The following is a 5959-nucleotide window of genomic DNA, read 5'->3' on the forward strand; positions in this document are numbered from 1 at the left end:
AATGAAACCAAAAGGTTGTTGCATGCCAGGGAGATGGAGATTGAAGAAATTGACTGATAGTAAGTGATTTTTCTAACAATCTTGATTGTGTTTATGTTTCTTATTCTAAGAGGGTATAAGTAGTTGGTTAATCTTGTTTCTTGTACAATATATATATATTGTAGGTAACTAGTGGAACTTCATTTTTAGAATTTCTGTCAATGTTTTTCCATTCCATCAGTATGTTTGGGTTTCTTACGACTATTAAAGTTTGATTTGAGTATACTTTTGTTTTTCCTTTTGTCGCTTTGTTTTGTGAGGGAAGTGAAAAAGACATAAAAGTATACTCAAATCAAACTTTAATAGTCGTAAGAAACCCAAACATACTGATGGAATGGAAAAACATTGACAGAAATTCTAAAAATGAAGCTCCACTAGTTACCTACAATATATATATTGTACATAAAACAAGATTAACCAATTACCTATGCCCTCTTAGAATAAGAAATATAAACACAATCATGATTGTTAGAAAAATCACTTACTATCAGTCAATTTCTTCTTGAGCTCTTCAATCTCCATCTCCGTGGCATGCAACAACCTTTTGGTTTCATTCAGCTTATCGACCGCCTCTTGCAGATTCTCTTTGAGTGGAGGGATTAGAAGAGCAAGTTCTGCCATAGTATGCTCCTTAGTCCTAATGGTATTCTCCTCCTCCACCATTTACGTTTCCATGTCATCCAGTATTGCTTTGATGGAATTTATTTTTTCACGGAAGATGGACAAGGCCATTTCTGCTATCTCACAATGGGAGGAAATCAAGATGATTGCAGCTTTGTTTTGTGAGGGAAGTGAAAAAGCCAGAAAAGTATACTCAAATCAAACTTTAATAGTCGTAAGAAACCCAAACATACTGATGGAATGGAAAAACATTGACAGAAATTCTAAAAATGAAGCTTCTCTGCTCCACTAGTTACCTACAATATAAAGAACAAGAAACCCTCTTAGAATAAGAAACATAAACACAATCAAGATTGTTAGAAAAATCACTTACTATCAGTCAATTTTCTTCAATCTCCATCTCCGTGGCATGCAACAACCTTTTGGTTTCATTCTGAGTAAAAAAGATTAAGGAGGTATTTTCCGGTGGTATCGAATCTCTGGTTAGACTAGCTACTGAGTTCAGTGGAAATTCTGAAACAACACTCAGTAATATAAATTCTGAAGCTGTCAAGCATTCTTCTGCCCTTGCTGAAGTGAGTAAGCTAATTCTTGTTCAATGTTGAAGCAGATTAAATACTTAATGGTTTCTGTTTTAAAAAAAGGGGAATTGATGTTAATGATATCTAAGTTTCTATGCAGCTTATAAAAGAAGCTTCAGTCAAGGTCGGTGACATACTTGATGATTTGCAAAGTAACCTTAATGATCAGGAGCAAAGCATAGCTGCATTTTGGCAACAGCAGCATGAGGTATATTGTTAACTATTAGTCAAATGTCTAAAGTACCCTTGACCATGACAAAATAGGAGTCATTTTGGGTCAAAATGTATGGAATTAATAAGTTTGTAATGATGACAATAGGCTATAGGCAGTGTTCTAAAAGGCTCGCTGTAACAGCCACCACGTTAAGCCGGTGGCACCCCATGGCCGAATGTGTGGTTTTGTAACACAATATTTGATTTGTTACCTTTTAAATTGTTTATTATATAACCTAATTTAAAATTTTAATATATAACCTAATTTAAATTGTTTAATATCACTTACTCAGTGAGTTTAGTAAAAAAACATATGTTCGTATATATATATTATATATGATATAGAGATTTGCAGTATTATATATAGGATGTATGAAAATAAAAATTGTTACTATTATGGGCATGTTTGGATAGCCAAAAACTATCTTATAAGCTACCTTTTGAACGCTACTTGAAGTTGTGTTTCAATATGCTATAGGGGTTCTTTTTGAACTTTTTCCGATTACGCCCCTTTTGTTTTTCAAACTAATTTTTCAACATATAGTTTTAGGTCATTTTACATTGTCATCTACCTTAGTAGTTAGTTTTAACCAAACTTATCAGCTAACAACTAGCTTGTCAGCTAATTTCCTTTTTCTCGTGATTTTGCTGTTTAACCAGAGCCAGTTGAGAGCATATGAGACAACCCAATCTGCATCTAGTGTTACAGTGAATTTCTTCATCACAAAGTGTCAGACATGCATGGTTTCCTGTCCTCCACAGAAGATGAATACACACGTTTCTTGGAAAAAACAAAGAAGCATTACATGGGCAAGATGGTTTGACAGCAATACTCCAAAACTGGTAAAGAAAGATCATGCATTATAGGATATTATATGTATAGGGTTAGGTTAAGGGGAAAACAAATGAAAAACTGAGGACCATCCTGGTAACCGTTCATCTGGACGGTATATACAAGTAATTTGTAGGCAATTTGTCCGTTATGCACATGTGCATAACATGCGTGCATAAAAACCAAGAAACAACTTCAATTACTTGGCACATGTGCATGCTGTCCAGATGAATGGTTACCAGGGTGTTTCTCACTTTTTCATTTTTTTTTTGGGGTTTTCTCCTGAACCTCCCTATCTCTCTATACACACACACACACACACACATATATATATATATATATATATATAATTATATATATATATATTAATGACCATTTACTTCAAAATGAGAAGGACAACCAAGGCAAGGACAGGGGATGAAGGGTGGAAGCAAGTCCAAGAATCTCTGAGCAGTCTGCAGAAAATGCATATAGAATCCGTAGATTCCACAATCAACTAAGTTCATGTCACTCCGCCACTGGTATGTTCCAAAAAAAAAAACGTCACCTTCTTTTGAGGTCAATATTTTTTGGAAGGGTATCCCAGGCTAAGCCCATACGAATCCCAGCAAATTGCGACTATAAGATGTCAACCCTTATAAACTCAGTGGCTATAATTACTGTGGGCACCTGGAATCAAACCTGGGTCAGATGGGATATTCCACTACATCCCCCTGGGTCTCAACCACTACGCTATCTATCTGTTTTATTTGTTAAAGAGAGTTTATTGTAGTTATTAAAGACTTCAAATGCAGTAGAATATATCCTAGTTGTGACTTGGTTTCTTTGACCTCAACGTAACCTCTATCAGAAAATGGTTTCTTTCTTTGCTTATAAATTGTTTACATTATTTCCTAACGCAGTGATGCCCTTGAAACCAACCAAGCAAGCAATCAACACTCAATTGTCATCCTTGGCCTCTTCAACAGTGGAAGAAATAGATATTGCACAAAGTAGTTCTCTCCCATCCGTTGAATGTAAGCTATTTGTGATCTAAGAATATTTCTCCTTCCACCCCGGAAGACTCGCACAATTCCCATTTTTGGGTTGCCTGATATTAACTGCAATGTTCTATTTTTGGCAAGATTTCAAGTTCAAATTACCTATTAGCCCATATAGAGCCGGTTCAAATATCGTGAGAAGGGAAAGTTAAGGGAAGACTGATATGTGAATCATTGAAAAAAATGGGGAAAACTCTACTTGAAGATGCATATGTGAAGATTATTCCTATGGGTTCACATATGCATTTTGAGATGGATTTTTTCAATGATTCACATATGAACCTTACCTTAACCTTCTTTTCTTACCTTCTTTGATATTTAGCCTTTTTCTATTTGAAAAATAGATAAAATTACGTACTAGCCCATATGATTCCCATTTTTTTGGGTTGCCTAATGTTAACTGCAATGTTCCATTTTGGCAAGATTTCAAGTTCAAATTACCTATTAGCCCATATGATTTGCCAAAACTCATTTCCAATTATCATAATCTGATATAAGATCATCTGCAATGTGCATAGCCGGTATGGAGGTATTTTGAGCTTAACTCTTTCAGATGGTGTCAAGGATGAGTATGAGGAGAACCTTAACTGAAAAAGATTGAATTTTGCCAAAACAGACGAATGGTGCTATTTATAACACATTATATATATATAGTCTACCATGAAAACAGGCTCACAAACTACATTTGAACCATAGCCATCAGTTAATATATATATATATATATATATATATATATATATATATATATATATATATATATATATATATATATATAAAAGTTAATTGGAGAACATACGGTGTTTTATGCACAAGAATGTTGCATTGAATTCCTTGCATCAGTACGAATGTAGCGACCGTCCGAGGCTGCAAGATCTGAAGGACAGAACTCCCACTCATCAAACACATCACCAAACCTAATATGCTCCTCCTCATAAAACCCGCACCGCTTGCATTTTTTTACCAGGGAACTCCGTAAGAGGCTGAAAATATTAAGCAAAAACCTGGAGTCACTTCCAAAAAATAAATCCGAGAAATGATAGGTCATGCACTGCCTCCATAATACCTTGTAGGGCTATTACAATCTATATATCAATCAAATGCAGCCATGAAAGGATATATTATCCGCATTTACATGTACATCAACAAAAAATCATTTACATATCTATAAAAAGCTCTTTCAGTAACACCTACAACGTAATTCATCTTTCCTAAACCCGGCTGAATAGAGACGATAATGAGAGCCTTTTGTTCACGGTCATTTTTTTGTATACCCGTGGGTATCCAGGCCAATGCGCACCAACAAATCCCTTGGGCGACCACAAATGACTTGGTGTCATCGCTATGGTCATATGGCTGCGCTTGGATTCGAACCCTGGGAATATGAGATTTCCACTACATCCCCTTGAACCATTATGCCACAAGGCCCACACAACCTTGATATAGACAAAGTGTGAAAAAGCAAATGACATTTTAAATTGTGAACAGAAGGGATAGTCATCAAGAAGATTAGAAAAAACAGAACCTCTACTGATATTTTAAGTTGTAAACGACGACACCACAAACGCAGTAATTAGAAGCAAATAATTAGTAGCATTGATCCCCTTCCTAAACTTTTTCCAGTCAACAACAGTTGGAATGCCTCATGCTCCCTCGAGAGGTACGCAATGAAAGATCCAATCATTACATACCTGAAAAGATTCTTCACCCTTAAACTTATATACAGTTTATGCCTTGTTCACATCCGGAAGAGCAGTCTTCTTCTCCCCGCTTCATTGAAAGTAAACTTTGGGTTTTGATCCTAGCCATTCATGGTTTTTGTATATTTCAAGGGTGACAACTGCTGACGATAAGAGTTGTGCAAAAAAACACATAAAAATCAATAGAAGTAAGCAATTTGAACATACATGTACATACATTGAAACACTAGGAACCTTGACATTTCTGTAACCAAATGGTTATATCTTCTTTGGAAGGGTATCCAAGGCCATGTCTAATCCTGACAAAAGTGATTGTAAGACATTAGCCCTGATAAACTCAGAGGCCACAATTGTTGTGGACGCGTGTAATCGTACCCGGGGCAGATGGAATGACCAAAGACATTGCAATGAGAGCACATAGGGGGTTTCCAATTATACTCAACTCTAAGATCATAAGAAGACGTAGCAAGGGTTTCCGGGTTTGGGATACGGACCTTAACGAAATCCAACCAAGTTTGCCTGACGGGTACTTCAAGAAGAACCCTAGCAAAGGTAGACTTCCTCGCTACATACTTACACATATTGGTGGTCCAAAAATCCATAGCAAGGGGTTTACCAATTTTACTAGCGATATAACTAAGACCCTCAGCATTCCAGGCTTCATAGGAGATGTCTTGAATTTTCACCCACAAAGGTATCTTCTCATGCTTAACAGAGTTAAGATTTAAGCCAGGTCTACATTTTCTGAATAAAGATGGGAACATTTTTTATAGTCCAAGGGCCATTGTCAGTAACTTCTTGTAGGCCATTTTTGCAAAGAGGGGGAAACCTCTATGTCCCTGGCCTTCATCTACATCTTCATACATCTTCATTGGCCCACTAGAATTTTGAACACATTCCATAGTAGAGGTGGCCAAAAATCGGTCCCGGGCCGGG

General features: G+C 36.3%; 1 long non-coding RNA gene across 1 annotated transcript; it reads left to right on the plus strand.

Annotated features, from left to right (window-relative positions):
• Window positions 1–11: 11 nt before the first annotated feature.
• LOC112518869 lies at window positions 12–3438 on the plus strand. The gene is made up of 5 exons (XR_003069871.1): window positions 12–1235; window positions 1342–1449; window positions 2115–2297; window positions 2681–2807; window positions 3189–3438. It is a non-coding gene; the product is annotated as an uncharacterized LOC112518869 (long non-coding RNA).
• The last annotated feature ends 2521 nt before the right edge of the window (window positions 3439–5959 follow it).

This window comes from Cynara cardunculus (genome assembly GCF_001531365.2).
Source record: "Cynara cardunculus var. scolymus isolate 2C chromosome LG 10, CcrdV1, whole genome shotgun sequence".
In the NCBI taxonomy this organism is placed as follows: domain Eukaryota; kingdom Viridiplantae; phylum Streptophyta; class Magnoliopsida; order Asterales; family Asteraceae; genus Cynara; species Cynara cardunculus.